Source organism: Pelobates fuscus, chromosome 1, assembly GCF_036172605.1.
Source record: "Pelobates fuscus isolate aPelFus1 chromosome 1, aPelFus1.pri, whole genome shotgun sequence".
Taxonomy (NCBI): Eukaryota; Metazoa; Chordata; class Amphibia; order Anura; family Pelobatidae; genus Pelobates; species Pelobates fuscus.
In genome coordinates this window covers 372,708,771-372,729,283 of record NC_086317.1, presented here as the reverse complement: position 1 = coordinate 372,729,283, position 20,513 = coordinate 372,708,771, and positions in this window count along the sequence as shown.

Below are 20,513 nucleotides of genomic sequence, written 5' to 3'. Positions count from 1 at the left end.
CACTGAATACACTAGCCTAGCTATCGATTTCCCTATTAAATCATCAGCAGCTACACAGTCCCTCCTCTCACTAAGAATGCAGCTTCCGAATGAATCTAAAATGGATGCTGTCCAGGAGGTGGGAGGGTCTGGGAGGGAGGGTCTGCTGCTGATTGGCTGGAATGTGTCTGCTGACTGTGAGGTACAGGGTCAAAGTTTACTCAATGATGACGAATAGGGGGCCGACCGAACATCGCATATGTTCGCCGGCCGTGGTGAACGCGAACAAACTATGTTCGCCAGGAACTATTCGCCAGCGAACTATTCGGGACATCTCTATTTGTATATCATGTTTGTGTTTGCAGGAGTCTGTGTTGTGTTGGTGTTTGCTGGGATGTCTGTACATCCCAGCAATCAAACACACCTCTGCAACACTACATCCAAACACACCTCTGCTCAAAAAATCCAGCACTACATCCAAACACACCTCTGCACATCTGCCACATACATACTTACAAATTTACTTACACATACACAAACACCACAACAAACCCCCCCCGAAACATGCACAGTCATATATACAAACACACACACGCACACACCTTGACACTCAGACACACGCACTTTGACACAAATACACACAACACTAGGTAAAGAAGAAAGACTCACAGGCACTCCGAATTCAAGCCGCAGGCAGTTTTATTGTAACAGAATGTAATGCAACGTTTCGACCATAAAGGTCTTTTTCAAGCTTGAAAAATACTTTTATGGTCGAAACGTTGCGTTACATTCTGTTACAATAAAACTGCCTGTGGCTTGAATTCGGAGTGCCTGTGAGTCTTTCTTCTTTACCCATTATTCTGGGATTGTTGGTCCTGCTCTGGAGCACCCGTGGTCGCTGGGAATGAGTGCGGTTCCCACCATTTACTCTGACAAATACACACACTGGCACATGCAAACAAATATACATAGACCTTGACACACTGATACAAACAAGCACAGATACACACTTGCAAATATACACATATTCACACTGGCAGATACACACACACTGGTACAAACACACACAGGCACACAGATAAACACACTGCAATACAGATACATACACTGCCATACAGATACACACACACACACACTTTTTCTCTTTGGTTTTTACTATATGTATTTTGGCTGATGTGTACTATGGTCGTTGCTGCCGACCAGGAGTAATGGGAGTTTGGGAGTTTGAGCGCAGGACTTGTTTCTTTGTATTTGTACACACACACACACACACAAATACACATACTGACACATACACACACACAGATACACAATGATACACACTGACACACACATATACACACACTGGCACATACACACACTGACAGAAAAACTGACACACAGATACACATACTGATGGATACACACACCTTGGCACACCAATACACACACACTGGTACAATGATACACACATTGGCACATATACACACACACACAAACACACCCACTGACACACACTGGCACACACTAACAGATACACATAGATGACACATAGATGCACACACTGACTGGTACAATCATACATATGCACACACTGACACATACACACACACAGATACACACACTGGCACATACACACTGACAGAAAAACTGACACACAGATTCACATACTGACGGATACACACACCTTGGCACACAGATACACACACACTGGCACAATGATACACACATTGGCACATATACACACACAAACACACCCACTGACAGATACACTGACACATACACACACATACACACTACCAGATACAATGACACACAGATGCACACACTGACAGGTACAATGACACACATATGCACACTGACAGAAACACTTGTGGAGGAACCTACCATCAAATTAGAACATTCTCACCTAGTAACTTAAGTGTGAAACCGCAAGGGAAGTAATAAATGCTTCCCCTGGGTGGCCGCCATTTCGTATAACCGAATGCACGTGGTCAACAAAAGAGTGGTGGCGATTTTGTTTCCTGCACTTGGGCAGCGGCACTTGGTTGTTGAGTGCCTGGAACTCTTTTCGGCTAGGCACTCGCACGAACCACGGTAAAGGTTATACCGCTGCCCGTTCTACCAACTATATGAACGACGTTCGGGAGATGGAAACTACCTACTAGAGGGAGCATTCATACATCGAAATCAAGAGATTTTCGCACAGGAACCCCCGAACAGAAACCGGCCAAGACACTTATTTCCATGGAACTGTATTGGGCTATCCCCTCGTGTCCGGCAGGTCAATACTTTACCCCGGTGACAATTGAATTTCAGCGAACCGATCTGAGTGATATTTAGATATGTTATACACTCAGACCAGGGCTATCCGGGGATATAACTTTTGTGGAGTTCCTAGTACTTTTGGGGTACTGTATATTTTGTATAGATTTTTTGTACCTGAGAAATAATTGAATTATAGATTTTTCCTCATGCAATTATCTCTCAGGCTCAAAGTATCCTGGGAAGAAAAACACTGTATTGTTGTGTGGGAGACCCCATGTAGGGGTCTGTGCATAAAAGCAGTGTGTGGCCTGAAATAAATCAGTTGACTCTCAGAGCTATGCTTCATCTGGTTACTTGGGGGAATGGATGTTTGCATGTTTTAATGGTTCAAGTTTGGCTCAGAGAAGGAATTAGCAGAGGTAACCACTCAGGTTACCCATGGTCTGCTACAACACTGACACATAGATACACATAAATACACACACTGGCATTCAGATACACTGATACACAGATACATATACTGACAGATACAAATACCTTGGCACAGATACACACTGGCAACTACACACACAGATACACACATTGGCACATACACACAGACATACACACAGACACATAGATACACACACTGGCATATACACACACACACAGATACACACATTGACACAGGTACACACAAACACACACACACACACACACACACACACACACACAGAGACACATACACATATGTTTATATATGCAGTCACCCTCCTGTCCTGTTCACTTATCTTTTTTTAAGGGCTGCTGGCTGAGCCTGGTGTACTGCTCAGTCCCCGCTGCGCTCTCTTACCCTCCAGCCGGTGCGCTCTGTCTGAGAGGTGTTGTCACTTCCTCCCAGCATCTCATACTACAGGAGCCCGGTTGCTGTCTCAGACGGCCACATGCGCCTGATAGGACCTCTGTTTAAGGATACCCATCAGGTGGCACTAAATGCTTGTGAAACCCGATGGGAAAATTTCAGCAGAACCGCCATATTGCGGAACACCAAATGGGAACTATTGAGGGCAGTTATCTGGGGCGTGATGAATATGTTGTCCTCACAAAGGGGTTGAGGAGCACTGAGTTAGTAGAGCCATAAGAACAGATTGCAGGCTCAAGTTTTTTAATTAAAAGATATGGCAGGGAAATCATTCATCTGTTTTAAGTAATGAATAGCAAAACTTGTTATATATATGCCAAGACTTTCTGATTTCATCTGAAAAAGTAAAATGTCTTTTTAGGGTATTGTAAGGAGGCGTAGGACTACCCAACATAGGCCTATATCACAAAGCCTCTGCCTTGACGGCGGGAATACTGCTCCACATTCCAGTAGGGAATATCCAATGGGTTGACATGGAAAAAGCCCAATTTCGTGAAAATAATGCAATAGACTACATGTGGACCCCAAGAAAACTTAGACCACCCAAAGCAGACCTAATCCCTACCACAAAATTTACCCTCCAAGTTTGGACAACCTTCTTAGAGACCCTAGGAACCAAACATACGTTCCACCCTAAGGCGCCATTGACAGCCCTAAGGACAATATCACTAGACATTCACATAAAAAAATGGTTGCACGCAGGAATCACACATATACACCACATATTACAGCCCCAAGGTATGATGAACTTCCCCGACATCCAAAAGAAATGGGACCTACCCAACGGCACCATATTCACTTACCTTCAACTCAAGGGACTTATCACCACCCATGTACACCAACGACACCCCAACCCACACCGAACATCTCTCCCAGCAGAAGCGATAATAGAGCGATGTAGGAAAACACCAACAAAGTCAAAAGCCATCTCCCTCTGTTATAAAGCATGGGAGGATACCCTACCCCCCACTACACCTAACTGCAAAGCATTATGGGAGGCAGATTGCTCTATCCAACTCACAGAGGTGGAATGGGTACATGCACTCAATGACCTATCCAAATGGTCAGGATGCTATACACACGTTGAAGCACATAGGAAACTGCTGTATAGGTGGTACCTGACCCCAAGTAGGCTTCACAAAATATAGCCAAACTCATCTTCGCTATGCTGGAGGTGCAAGGCTGCGGAAGGTACACTCATACATATATGGTGGAAATGCCCTAACATACAACCTCTCTGGACAGAGGTATGTCGCACACTTCATGCCCTCCACGTGCCCAACATCCCGAAAACCCCCGAAGTGTTCATGCTTATGCGATTTCCAACACTATTTGACAAATCGCATAGACAATTGAGCGCACTCACCATCCTAGCAGCCCGCAATCTAATAGCCCTGAATTGGAAATCCACATTGTGCCCAACTAGAATCCAGTTAAGAGACAAGATACAACAATTTTACATTTTCGAACGCATGGCCATAAACGATGACAAAAAAGCACATACATTCCAACCAACCTGGGCCCCATGGGCCAAATTGAATGCAGCCAAACATTAATAACCCACAGATGCAACAAGTATAACCTTGATCACCCCACATCGACCCCATGACTATACCAAAAAGGGAGTAAATAAGCAGGGCGAACTGTTCGATATAGGTTACTTAATATTAATTTGTTGTTTGATAACTGAACTATAACAGTGGTGGGACATGCTTTCATGCCAAAATCTAATGGAATAAGTATTATGCTAACAAAACATACGTGCAATAGAATTCCAGGAGCAAACACTGTGTTATAACAAACGTGTATGTGGTTCACTGCTACTTTACTGTATCATTTTCACTGACCGCCTTATGTTTTATCTTATTTGTTAAAATATGTTTTTCTTGACAATAATACGAAATTATTGAACGCTGAAAATCAATAAAAATTATATTGGAAAAAAAAAAGTCACTCAGAAACTCATATGGCAGACAACATGGACTGAATGCAACAAAATAGATATATAAATATTGCATTAGGAATACAAGATAATACATATAAAGTGGCAAGGCTGTTGTATAATCATTAAGATACACGGGACATATGGAAAGGAACCCCCACTTAAAAAAACTGACAGTGCTGCTTTAATAATTTGTAAGTAACTTATTACAGAAATGGCTGCTTTAGTTTTTTTTTTTTAAAAACCCACATATTGTTTCACCCGATCCAAGAAATAGAAGACAACTAAAAGACTAATTTTATTTGTAACTACCACATAAAATGTGAGTGTAAGAGTAGTGTATGTATAAAACAATTCCAAAATAATTTGGTTTTATTTCATCACAACTTTCCATTTAGTTAATAAACCCCTCTTTACGTAACCATTTTCATTTTTATTCAAAATTATAAACGCACATTTATTTTAATATTTTCCAAAGAGATCAACTCCAGTCAGATACGTGACTAAAGAACTAATTGACTCAGAACTAATTAACTACCTCTGAGAATGTAATGCATGATAACATTGAGGTTATAAAAAAGTCATTAACATTTAAAATAGCGTATATATTTTATTTAATGTAAACTTTAACGATTAACAAACACGAATATTATTTTCTAGTTCCACCTGATTTTTTACCATGGGCAAGCATAATCTAATTAAAATAGTTTTCACGTGTTCTCATAGAATTCTCAGATGTAAATAGCAAGCAGCCTTATTAATTATTGCCCCTTTGCGCAAGTTCACATATGTGATTTTTAAAGTAATGTGTATCAGACATGCTAATTGCTCTGAAATAAAAAAAATGTAATGTGTTAATATCAGTTGTATGTCTATCTACACACTATTCAGACAGGGGGATTCAGGATGGGTGGGCAAGGACATGGGTGTCACCACTGACACAATATTTGTCACTAGTGAAGCCCTTAATGGGCTGACCTGCTTGCAAAAGGGGTTGTCCCCTGCCACTGACAGCCTGCCTGTCCAGCCCCCAGACTTCAGGACCATGCAAGGGGCCCTGCTGAAATACTCCCTGCATGGTCCTAGCGCCTGCAACTCAGCGTAAGATAGTCTAATAATGTTCTTGCACTGTGTTGCCTGGGGATGGTGAGACAGGACCGCAAAACAGAGACTGTTGAGAGTTTTGTGTGTGTATTATTATAGGTCCATGTTTTTCTATTCATTGCTTAAGTTATTCTTAGCACTTTTATAATATATATCACCTTCGTAAAAGCTACTGACTATCAATGATACAGCAACAAGGGTTTCCTGCTTTGAACTAAGTGCAAAGCAAGTGAAGCATGTGCAATGCCTCTCAGTAAGGAATATCTTATTGGATACTGATCAATGATGATGACTTCACATAAGGCAGATTGAAGCTGCAGTGAGGAGTCTCTCTTAGTGCTGGAATAAAAGTAAAGTTACTTCATTTTAACAATTTTAATGATGAATAACCCCTGTTCAAAAGTCTGCATACCCTTAGTTCTTAATACTGTGTATTGCCCCCAGTTTTTTGTAATAGTTGTCAATGAGGTTTCTAATTCCTGCAGGTGGTATAGCTGGCCATTCGTCTCGGCAAAATGTTTCCAGGTTATTTCTTTGGTCGTCTTGCATGAACCGCACATTTGAGATCTCCCCAGAGTGGCTCGATGATATTAAGGTCAGGAGACTGTGATGGCCACTCCAGAACCTTCACCTTTTTCGGCTGTAACACTGGAGTGTCAACGTGGTCTTGTGCTTGTCATGCTGGAAAGTCCAAGAACGTCCCATGTTCGTGGAGAAGAATGCAAATTGTCTGCCAGTATTTTCTGATAACATACTGCATTCATCAATTTCCACACGATTCCCTGTGCCTTTAGAGCTCACACATCCCCAAAACATCAGTGAGCCACCACCATGCTTCACAGTGGGGGTAGTATTCTTTTCACTGTAGGCCTTGTTGACCCCTCTCCCAGCATAGTGCTTATGGTTGTGACCATAAAGCTCTATTTTGGTCTCATCACTCCAAATTACAGTGTGCCAGAAGCTGTTAGGTGTGTCCAGGTGTGCTTGACATATTGTAACCAGGCTTTTTTGTGGCATTGGTGCAATAAAGGCTTCTTTCTGGCAACTCAACCATGCAGCTCATTTGTTCAAGTATTGTCGTATTGTGCTCTTTGAAACAACCACACTGTCTTTTTGCAGAGCAGCCTGTATTTCTCCTGAGGTTACCTGAGGGTGTTTCTTTGTATCCCAAACATTTAATCTGGTAGTTGTGGTTGAATTATTTCTCGGTCTACCTAATCTTGGCTTGGTATCAAGAGACCCCCAATTTTCCACTTCTTAAAAGTGATTGAACAGTACTGACTGGAATTTTCAAGGCTTTGGATATCTTTTCATATTCTTTTCAATCTTTATAAAGTTCCATTACCTTGTTATGCAGATCTTTCGACAATTATTTTCTGCTCCTCATGGCTCAGAATCTCACCTGCTCAGTGCATCCACTTGAGAGCTAACAAACTCATTGACTATTTATACACAGGCACTAACTGCAATTTAAAAACTACAGATGTGGGAAATTAACTTTAATTGCCATATTAACCTGGGTGTTAAGTTGTGTGTCTGTAACAAGGCCAAAATGAGCCAAACAACTATGTGATAATAAATGTTTGTCAGCATATGTGTCTGAGTATCAGCTTGCTGTCAGTGTGTATCTGTAAGTTGTTAGTTTGTGTATCTGTGTGTGTTTGTCTCAGTGCGTGTATCTGTGTATCTGCATGTGTGTCAGTGTGTGTCTGCATGTTTTTTAGAGTGTGTGTACCTGTGTGTGTGTTTGTGTGGCAGTGTATGTGTATATGTGCATACATCTCAGTATTCATACACTAACACAATGCACAAATACACCCCTGCATTCAAACATGAACATTTTTTACAAGCACACTCATTCATTGAAACGTCAACAATACATACAAAAACACCTTTGTGTTAAACATCAAAATTATATATAAACACAGCCTTGCATTCAAAGATCAACACTACTCATAAATGCATACTTGCACTCAAAACCAAAAACACATACAAACATACTCCTACATTCACACTAGCATACACCATGCAAAACCATGCTAACATTCAAACACAAACAGAATCGCCATTAGGGTAAAGTTCTGACTGACTTGCCACGAAGTGATAGCCCAAAATTTTTCCATAAGAATGAGGGTGATGGTCGACTTTCGGGGGTTCCTGTGAGAACACTGATGAACGATCCCCTGGCTTTTTGCAAGCGAATGCTCCCCCTAGTCAGTAGTTCATATCTCCTGAATTTCGTTCATCTAGGTGGTCGGGAAGTGGTACAGGCAGCGGTTCGACTCCGTCCGGGCTCGTGGTTCCAGACGTTTAACCATTTACCTCTGCCTGTGTTCGGGACACCAAATGGCGAATGGTAGGGATGTGCATGGGCAAAGAATTCGGTTTGGTTCGGAACTTCCGAAATTCAGGACTTCGGCAATTCGGGACTTCGGCACTTTGGCTCGGCACTTCCGAAATTCTGGACTTCGGCAATTCTGGACTTCGGGTTCAGCACTTCGGGACTGGCAATTCCCTAACCCTAACCCCTAGCCCTACCCCAACCCTAACCACCAACCCTAACCCTACCCCTCACCCTAACCCTACCCTCAACCCCAACCCTACCCCCAACCCTACACCTAACCCTAAATCCTAACCCTAACCACCACAACCACTTACACATCTAGGGCTAGAGTTAGGGGTAGGGTTAGGGTTGGGTTAGGGTTAGGGCTAGATTCCTGTCATTATTCACGTAATTTTCCCTCCCTCTCTTGTTTTGCCACTTTTCAGAAATCCGAAGCACTTCGGCACTTACGAAATATGGGACTTCGGAAATTCGGGACTTCGGCAATTCGGGACTTCGGGTTCAGCACTTCGGGACTTTGGCAATTCCCTAACCCTAACCCCTAGCCCTACCCCAACCCTAACCACCAACCCTAACCCTACCCCTCACCCTAACCCTACCCTCAACCCCAACCCTACACCTAACCCTAAATCCTAACCCTAACCACCACAACCACTTACACATCTAAGGCTAGAGTTAGGGGTAGGGTTAGGGTTGTGTTAGGGTTAGGGCTAGATTCCTGTCATTATTCCCGTAATTTTCCCTCCCTCTCTTGTTTTGCCACTTTTCAGAAATCCGAAGCACTTCGGCACTTCCGAAATATGGGACTTCGGAAATTCGGGACTTCGGCAATTCGGGACTTCAGGTTCAGCACTTCAGCAATTCCCTAACCCTAACCCCTACACCTAACCCTAACCTCTAACCCTAACCACCACAACCACTTACACATCTAGGGTTAGAGGTAGGGTTGGGGTAGGGTTAGGGTTAGATTCCTGTCAATATTCCCGTAATTTTCCCTCCCTCTCTCGTTTTGTCACTTTTCAGAAATCCGAAGCACTTTGGCTGCTTCCTAAATTCAACACTTCGGCATTTCGGTTCAGTTCGGCACTGCTGAAATTCAGCACTTTGGAAAGGCAGTTCTGTTCGGAACTTTGGAAATTCAGCAATTCGGACATTCAGAAGCATCCAAATGTCCGAATTGACAAAATTTGGCCAAATTTACATTCGGAACGAAACGAATTGCACATGTCTAGTGAAGGGCGGCCACCCAGGGAAAGTATTCGAGTTACTGTGTTAAGGTGTTAATTTGGGGTTAACAGCCAGGGGAGGTCGGTGTTCGGGGAGGTTTTAAAAGGGTAACCACACACTATCCATTCGGGAGATGAAAAAGGGGGTATGGACAACCGAACACAAGGGAATGAAGTCTGCTACAAGCAGTTTTAGCAAACAACCTCCAGAGCAAGGTTTGTTTGGACAGGCCCTGAAAGAAAGTCAGGGAATGTTGTTCAAACTGTAAGGAAGGTTGGCTTCAAGTTGATGCCATGAAGGCCATTTTGACTGACCTTGTCTGAAATTATACAGCAACATCTCTAGGTGGCACTGCATATGCCATTACTGCTTTTGGAATGCGGAAAACTCTAACTACTATGGCTTGTTTGGTTTGCCGAGAATACAGTAGCTAGTAGGTGTCTAGTGTTGTAAGGCAATTCTTCTGTGCCTGTGTCTTCAGGTATCTCTGATCAGAGTATGTCTGATCGGAGTATGTTTTTCATTGCATCTAAGTGATTTTTCAGTAGTGTTTGACCCTTTTGAAGCTCTGCGTTTAGGTTCGCTATATTTAAGCATTCAGTATGTAGGTCTATAGTGTCTTGTTCAACTGCTTAGACCCACCCTTCAGTGGTGCAGATCTCTTCTCGTACCATGTCGATGTCTGCTGCAAAGATTTGTTTTATGTTGTGGAAAGCATGAAGGAGACATGACTGGTCAGCTCAGTCATCAGTTCCGCTACCCAAAAAGCTATATTTTTAAATAATGATCCTTTCATCACATTTTGAAAGAAGATTTTAAAATAAATGTTTTTGTAAAGAAAATTAGAAAAACTCATCCCCGTCTTTAGCATATGGCAGGATCCTTCAGTACATAAGGTCAGACAGTGTTTGAAAACCACTATCTGTGGTCTTCTCAACTTTTGCTCTTTGCATAGAAAATGGAACCTGTGACCTCATAACACCCCAACAACTTGTTTGCAATGACATTATTATGCTGCATAGAATGGTCCTTTAATACCCCTAGAGGTATTTGAGGATAGCACAGTTTACTGAAACATACATACAAATATTGTATCTTTCATTTTGTCAAGATTTTAGCTGCTAATATATATTTTTTTAAATTCTTTATTTTATGCGTGCATATAATATACATTGCGTCCGCACCGCCACAACAGCTGGTGCTAACATATTTTCAGGTACATCAGCATACATGGCGTCATGAACATTGCACAATTTTATTTTATTTTATGTTGTAGGTCATAGGTGTAACTTAGCATGTGTATAGGCGTAGAGGGGTCACTATGTGTTGTCCTTGGTGGTGGAGCCTGCGCCTCTAAGGTTAATGCGATGGCTTTAGAGTGTTACTTTCGTTTGAGTCAATAATTCGTATTAAGGGTGAGCGGGCAAAGCTGTGTATTGTGCGTTTCCTTGTTGTAATTGGTTATTTAGTGGATGTGCCTGTGTGTACGCAGCTGATATGCATAGTGTGGCCCGTCTGTTTATGGCTAGCTATGGCTAGTATCCTCCCTTAAGTGTTCAGCGTAGACGGGGGTGGGGGGGTGGGGGGGGGGTTTACGATTAAGACATATTTTATGGCCAGTGTGGTAAGCAGTTCGAGCAGAGAACTAACAATATTTATGTGAACTGGATAATAGGTACATCAAAGGGACAGTGAAACATTAAACATTAACTGAGGTGTTATAGTATCATATCTTTACAGTAAAACAGTCCTGGTAATAGTTGGTCACCATAGCCTCTTTTCTGAAGGCCTTCATGTAGTGACTGTGTCGGAGGAGCCTTGTCTGGGCTGTCGTGGTACGAAGGTGGTGACTCTTTCGGGGTCCCAGTTGTGTTGTAATCTGGTGGATTCTGCAGGTGCTGTGCAGCGCAAAGCTTCCCGAGGCAGTCCCAGCATGGGTAATAAATCTTGTGCGCTTTGTAGGTCGTAGACTTCGTGCTTGGCCTCCCCTTTCAGGACGAGCAGGGAGCGGTTGAAGCGCCACCTATACGGTATACTCAGGGGCTTACCTAGAGCATTTGGCACCCGGGGTGGGTCCTATTTCTGGCACCCCCCCGCCCCTCAACTTTAAATGTAAAAAACAACCAAAATTTTTTTAATGTATTTAGCACTGAGCAGTGTTTGTGTGTGAATGTATGCATGTTTTTGTATGGAGTATGAGTGAGTGAATGTAGGGGTGTGTGTGTTTGTATGTAGTGTTGGTGTTTGAATGCAAGCATGCATTTGTGTGTTGTGTGGTATTTGAATGCAGTGATGTGGTTATATATAATGGTATGGTTTGTATGTAGTGTTGACGTTGAAATGCATGAGTGTATTTGTGTGTAGTGTTGGTGAGATTTTGAGATGTCTGCACATATACACATACACGGACATACACACATGCAGATACATATACACACACGCAGAAACACTGTGCTCTGCATGCTGGCATCTGACAACACATTTGCATATAATTCACATTAGCCACCCAGATTTTTTGTTGTGGGCTGGCTGACACCTCTTAACTTCGATCATTGTTTAGCAGATAACTTCCCTATTTGCTATCCTTATGTGAGCTTGCCATATTTAAGGACACCAAATAAGGGAACTATCTGCTAAACAGCACCCTCACTTGGTATCTTTAAATATGGAAATCTCGCATACGGGCACCAATTCAGGGAATTATCTACTAAACAGCTAAAGGATCAAAATTAAAAACACCCTTTTCTTATTTTCAGTTATTTAGTAGATAAATCCCTTATTTGTTATCCTTATATTAGATTGCAATATTTAAGGACACCAAATAAGGGAGCTATCTACTAAACACATACACAGAGATACACACAATCACACACTGAATCGCAGATATACACAAACACAATCACAGACCCACACACATACAATCACAGACACACAATCACATACACACACAAACATTATATACATACACACATTTAATAAATAAGAGGTCCACCCAGCCTCCCTACCTTGCTTTAGAAGGGCTGGAGTGGATCCTCAGTCCCTGGTGGTCAGTGGTTGCTGCTGGGATCTCTGTGCTCTTCCTGCACAGGCCCCTCGCACGCCCTGTAATGACGCTGAGGCCGCGATGACACCATGTCCCAGCTGCCGTCTCACTGCAGGGCGAAGACCGTCAGACACAGTCAGATGCACACAGTCCCACACACAGTCACTCACACACAGTTACAGGCAGACAGTCAAACACACAGTCACAGGCAGACAGTCACACACACGCGCACGCAATCACAGGCAGATAGTCACACATACACACACAGTCACAGACAGTCACACACACACACAATCCCAGGCAGACAGTTGCACATACACACAGTCACAGACAGTCACACACAATCACAGGCAGACAGTCTCACACACACACACACACACACACACACCATCACCGGCAGACAGTCACACACACACACACACCATCACAGGCAGACGGTCACACACACACACACACACACACACACACACACACACACAGGCAGACAATCACACATACATACACACAGTCACAGACAGTCACACACACACACACACACAATCACAGGCAGACGGTCTCACACACACACACACAGGCAGACAATCACACATAAACACACAGTCACACACAGACCATCACAGGCAGACGGTCTCTCACACACACACACACACACACACACACACACACACACAGGCAGACTGTCGCACACACAGTCACAGACAGTCACCAAATAAGGGAGCTATCTACTAAACACATACACAGAGATACACACAATCACACACATAATCACAGATATACACAAGCACAATCATAGGCAGACAGTCACGCATACACACACACAGTCACAGACAGTCACACACACATTCACACAGATAATCACACACACACAGCACACACTCTCTCACTTACAGTAAGTTTGGGCTGGAGGAGGAGTGGATTCAGTCCCTCCTGTGCTGTAGTTGGGGAAGCACGGACTCCTTCCTGCTTCCCCTCTGTGTGCAGCAGTAAGAGGCTGCATGTAGCTCCGCTACGGCACTCAGCTTGGCTCCGCCCCACGGCCGTTCTAGCTCCGACCCCACCTCGCTGTGCAGCCAGATCTCCAGCTCCTGCTCCCAGCCCCTGCGTGTGAGCTGTGGCGGCTGCCCGGCGCCCCTGCTGCTATGGCAACCGGTGCAGCCACACAGCTCACTGACCCCCAAGCCTGGCCAGCCCTGGTGGCAGCCCCCTGCCTGATGGCACCCGGGGCGGACCGCCCGCTCCGCCCCCCCTTAGTACGCCACTGGGTATACTCTGTTGTCTGAGAAGGGTGGTGAATGGTGTTAGAGATTTCCTCCAGGCCAAAGTGCCGCCAGTAAGGTCCGCAAAAAATGTGAGGGACATTTCTTCGAATTTGTATGGGATACAGTTTTTAACTGCTGCCATGGTCATAGCTTTATCCTTCCTCTGTTGGAAACTAATTATCAAATTGCGGGAGGCCATTGCTGGGGCTCTGGCCGGTTTTGTTTCTCTAAAGATGCTTTCCAGGCAAATGGCTTTGGACTGTCTCGGAGACAGCAGATTCGTCAGGAGCCTGCGTACAAGGTGTGGTAGTTCGGCCGCCGGGATTTCATCCGGCACTCCCCGTACTTTTAAATTGGCTGCCCGACGTGTGTCCTCCAGGGCGGCAAACCTCTGTTCAAATTCCTTGTTTTTATTTTGCAGACCACCGATCTCCTTCTGCATGGAGGCAAGGTGGGTAGTGTGTGCTGCAGAGGTGCCTTCCATGGCATCCAGTCTTCCCGTTATGCTGTGAAGGTCTGCGCGTAGGGCTGCCATATCCGCCTGGATTGTGGACTGCAGGTCCGCTAGTAAGGCTTTAAGTACCGCTGTAGTTACCGGTGCGGTATCGGGGTTCACAGGCCTGGCTACGGGCGTTGTAAACTCGTGTGAGCTGGGTGTGTCGTCCCCCAGGGAGTAGTCATCCGATATTTAGGAGTTTGTCTCTGCGTGGTCGGCCATCTTGGACCTAGTTGCTCCTGGGCTTGCTTCCACATGGCTCCGATGTCGAGGTTTTGTCTCGGCTGATCGGGCTTCTGTTTTTTGGACTTTCGTCCCATAGTGGCTCTCCAATCTCCGTCTGGTATTTACAGCCGGTTTGGACGGTTTTAACGAGGTCCTAATATTTGCTCCTCAGTTCATGAGAATATCAAGTCATCATCCATCATCCAACATCCATTTAGTTATGTACATCTATTACGCAACTATCCTACCAAAGCTAACAAACAACAATTCTTTGCAGCGTATGTTTTATCCAAGGCCTTTTTATTGGACCTGTTCCACTAATTGAAAAAATAATGTTAAAAAATGTTTATAGAAGCAGAGGGACATATCTGATTCTAACTATTGTTATACACGAAGAGATCCACTTAGTAACAGCTGGTAATTATGAAGCAAAAGACCCCTATAAATAATGCAGAAAATATTTTATCATCATGTTTTTCAAACATTACAGGCAATTGCTGCAAATGATGGCTTATGAATAACTTACAATAGTTCAGTATAGTTCTATTCATAACAAATAAAAAAGGGTTACAAGGTTTAATTATGAGGTAATAAGCTTCCTTTTACTGTTAGCTGAATGTAGCTGTGTACTGTACATTATTGACAGAGAACCTTGGCTTTGCACTCTAATTATCATGGTTTTATTTCAGAAACATATTTGGAAATGGCTATGTCCTAATTGAGAACCATATTCTTCAAATATTAACTCTTTCAGAAACCATTTTAACTTTTATCACTATAATTTATGCAATATTACATCTAAAGACAGAATATACATATTAAATGAAAGCAGATATGTTACTTCTCACGATATGTGTGCATGATACATTTAATTTATAAGGATTACCATGGCTGTTTCTAGTTGTTCCATGGCTGATAATTCTAGAAAAAAAAGTGCAACCCATAGCTAACTTTTAGATATCTATTTGTTAGCTTAAAAACGTTAGTAATTGTAGAATTATTTAAACTACAATTTAAAAATGTGGCAGGATGCTTCATATTTTGCAGTTTTAGCAAAAGAGACACTGGAGAATGTTGGATCTGATCCGAATAGGAATCAAGAGATAACTGATGCGTCCAATCTGCTGACTTCAAAATGTCAGTCATAAAGTTGCTACAGCACAAGAATCTGCAGACCCACGCATTGAATGGTCCCCGCAGAGAGAAGGAAATGCCACCATAAGAAGGGACCAGTATGCCCAATTGGCCAATGTGGCAGTGGAAACTGGGTTTAATGATTTCACATAAGAAACAAGAAGAGAAACGGACTGTGAAGAGCACAAAAAGACATCTCTTTCAGACAGTGCTAAAGGCCATGGAGAGGCAAGGTGTGTTAATAAAAAACGATAAAAATGGAAAAGTATTGAACTTAGTTTGAAGCCTGATGGAGAAGGTAATGCTGAAAGGAAATCAGACTGAGGATTAAGCCTAGCGGAAAGCAGATGCAAAAAAAATAAATCGGAATTATCCAGGCCAATCCTTCAAGTTAAGAAAAACCACAGATACATGCCTCATCAGATGAGGCAGATGAGTTAATCGGCAAAACTAGCAGTTTCTTACCTATAGTAACCTCCTGCAAAAAAACACGAGTAGTGTATAGTGATGTACCGAACTGTCTGCCGGCGAACAGTTCCCGGCTAAATTAGCGCGTTCGCGTTCGCCGCGGTGGGCGATCACATGCGCAGTTCGATCCGCCCCCTATTCGTCATCATTGGGCAAACTTTGACTCTGTGCCTCTCGGTCAGCAGACACATTCCAGCCAATCAGCAGCACTCCCTCCCTTCCACACCCTCCAACCTCCCTCCCAGCATCCATTTTCGATTCATTCGGAAGATGCATGCTTAGTGAGAGGAGGGAAAGTTTAGCTGCTGCTGATTAGATAGGGAAATTGATAGATAGGCTAGGGTATTCAGTGTCCACTACAATCCTGAAGGACTCATCTGATCTCTGCTGTAAGGACAGCACCCCAAAAAGCCCTTTTTAGGGCTATAACATCAGGCTGTTTTTTTTTTTTTCCTGTGTAATGTAATTGCAGGTGCCTGCCTGCCAGCCTCTGTGTGAGGTTCACATTGGATACTGTGCCTACTTGCCCAGTGCCACCACTCATATCTGTTTTAACAATAGGTTAAGCTTTAGATTTAAAATAAATAATTTTTTTTCACTGTAATAGAAGAGCAGTTGCCTGCCTGCCAGCTTCTGTGTCCGGTTGGATGCCTTGCCCATTTGCACAGTCAGTGCCACCACTCATATCTGTTTTAACAATTGGTTAAGCTTTAGATTTTAAATAAATAATTTTTTTCACTGTAATAGAAGAGCAGTTGCCTGCCTGCCAGCTTCTGTGTGAGGTTCACACTGGATACTGTGCCCACTTGCCCAGTGCCACCACTCATATCTGTTTTAACAATTGGTTAAGCTTTAGATTTAAAATAAATAATTTGTTTCCACTGTAATAGAAGAGCAGTTGCCTGCCTGCCAGCTTCTGTGTCAGGTTGGATGCCTTGCCCATTTGCACAGTCAGTGCCACCACTCATATCTGTTTTAACAATAGCTTAAGCTTTAGATTTTAAAGAAATCATTTTTTTTCACTGTAATAGAAGATCAGTTAGTTGTCTGCAAGCGTCTGGGTGTCAGGCCTACTTCAGCGTGTGCTCTGCAGACCTGTGCCAGCGTGCTTTGACAGTTGCCAATCATATCTGGTGTCTCTTTAGCGTGCTTTTACAAAGAAAAAAGGTTTCCAGTGTAAGCTAATAGCAGCCAGTCAGTGTCCTTCAAGCGGCTCTGTCAGGCCTTCCTTCAGCGTGTGCCCTGCACAACCCTGCCAGCGTACTTTGACAGTTGCCACTCATATCTGGTGTCTCTATAGCGTGCTTTTACAACCAAAATTTTGTTTCCACTGTAATAGAAGAGCAGTTGCCTGCCTGCCAGCTTCTGTGTGAGGTTCACATTGGATACTGTGCCTACTTGCCCAGTACCACCACTCATATCTGTTTTAACAATTGGTTAAGCTTTACATTTAAAATAATTTTTTTTTCACTGTAATAGAAGAGCAGTTGCCTGCCTGTCAGCTTTTGTGTGAGGTTCACATTGGATACTGTGCCCACTTGCCCAGTGCCACCACTCATATCTGTTTTAACAATTGGTTAAGCTTTAGATTTTAAATAAATAATTTTTTTTCACTGTAATAGAAGAGCAGTTGCCTGCCTGCCAGCTTCTGTGTCCGGTTGGATGCCTTGCCCATTTGCACAGTCAGTGCCACCACTCATATCTGTTTTAACAATTGGTTAAGCTTTAGATTTTAAATAAATAATTTTTTTCACTGTAATAGAAGAGCAGTTGCCTGCCTGCCAGCTTCTGTGTCAGGTTGGATGCCTTTCCCATTTGTACAGTCAGTGCCACCACTCATATCTGTTTTAACAATAGCTTAAGCTTTAGATTTTAAAGAAATCATTTTTTTTTCACTGTAATAGATCAGTTAGTTGTTTGCAAGCGTCTGGGTGTCAGGCCTACTTCAGCGTGTGCTCTGTAGACCTGTTCCAGCGTGCTTTGACAGTTGCCAATCATATTTGGTGTCTCTATAGCGTGCTTTTAAAACCAAAATTTGTTTTTCACTGTTATAGATTGAATAGCAGTTACTTGTCTTCAAGCGGCTCTGTCAGTCCTTCCTTCAGCATGTGCTCTGCAGAACTGTTCCAGTGCACATTGCAAATCATATCTGGTGTCTCTATAGCGTGCTTTTAAAACCAAAATTTGTTTTTCACTGTTATAGATTGAATAGCAGTTACTTGTCTTCAAGCGGGTGTCTCAGGCCTACAGTGTGTGCTCTGCAGAACTGTTCCAGTGCACATTGGCAATCATATCTGGTGTCTCTATAGCGTGCTTTTAAAACCAAAATTTATTTTTCACTGTTATAGATTGAATAGCAGTTACTTGTCTTCAAGCGGGTGTCTTAGGCCTACAGTGTGTGCTCTGCAGAACTGTTACAGTTCACATTGCCAATCATATCTGGTCTCACAGTAGCTTGCACGCATAGTACCACTAATTCCCCAAAAAATGACAGGCAGAGGCAGGCCACCCCGCAGGGGCCGTCGTGGTCGTGGTGCTGTGATTCCCTTTTGCCCTAGAATAATGCCCAGTTTTCAGAAGCCACGTACCCTGAACTTGAAAAGTTCTGAGGACATAGTTGACTGGCTAACACAGGACACCCAATCTTGTACAGCCTCCGCTCGGAACCTTGACGCACCATCCTCCTCCAGCTTAGCTTCAGGCACCTCTCAAGATAGCACTCAACCGCCTGCCGCCACCACCAAAACTAGCACCACAGCCGCTTTACTTGGTATGTCAGAGGAGTTATTCACACACCCGTTTGAAGAAATGAGTGATGCGCAACCATTATTGCTAGAGGATGTAGATAACAGGGATATGTCTCAGGCAGGCAGCATTAAACACATGGAGGTACGGTGTGATGATGATGATGTTGTACCCGCTGCTGCTTCCTTTTCTGAGTTGTCAGATACAAGCGAAGCGGTTGATGATGACGATGCGTCCATGGATGTCACGTGGGTGCCCGCTCGGCAAGAAGAAGAACAGGGCGAAAGTTCAGATGGGGAGACAGAGAGGAGGAGGAGACGAGTTGGAAGCAGGGGGGGGGTCGTCGCAAGGAGCTAGTGGCACAGTCAGACAGCATGCATCGGCACCCGGGGTCAGCCCGACAGCATGCCAATCAACGCATGCTGTGTCCACCACCAGAATGCCGTCATTGCAGAGCTCAGCAGTGTGGCATTTTTTTGTGTGTCTGCCTCTTACAACAGCGATGCCATTTGCAACCTGTGCCAAAGGAAACTGAGTCGTGGGAGGTCCAACACCCACCTAGGTACAACTGCTTTGTGTAGGCACATGATCTCACATCACAAACGCCTATGGGATCAACACATGAGTACAAGCAGCACGCCTACTCTAAGCCGCCATCCTCCTCCTGGTCCAGCATCTTCAGCCACGTCAACCACTGCTGTCCTTCTTGCCCCCTCTCAACCATCCGCCACTCCGTCTCCCGCCTTGAGCAGTTCCCGCTCATCTGCCCACAGTCATGTGTCTGTCAAGGACATGTTTGAGCGTAAGAAGCCAATGTCACCAAGTCACCCCCTTGCCCAGCGTCTGACAGCTGGCTTGTCCGAACTATTAGCCCGCCAGCTTTTACCATACAATCTGGTTGAGTCTGAGGCGTTCAAAAAATTTGTAGCTATTGGGACACCGCAGTGGAAGGTACCCGGCCGGAATTTATTTTCACAAAAGGCAATCCCCAACTTGTACTCGATTGTGCAAAAGGAAGTCATGGCATGTCTGGCACACAGTGTTGGGGCAAGGGTCCATCTGACCACTGATACCTGGTCTGCAAAGCATGGTCAGGGCAGGTATATCACCTACACTGCGCATTGGGTAAACCTGCTGACGGCTGACAAGCAAGGAATGCGTGGCATTGCAGTGGAGTTGGTGACACCGCCACGAATTGCAGGCAGTCCTGCTGCCACCTCCTCTACTCCTCCTACTCCATCCTCTTCCATAACCTCCTCGGCTGAGTCCTCTTGTGCCGCTGCTTCTTGCTCCACATCAACGGCACCCCCCAGCTCCCCAGGTACTATTCCACATCCCGGATACGGCAGTGTCACGCCGTCTTGGGTTTGACTTGCTTGAAAGCAGAGAGTCACACCGG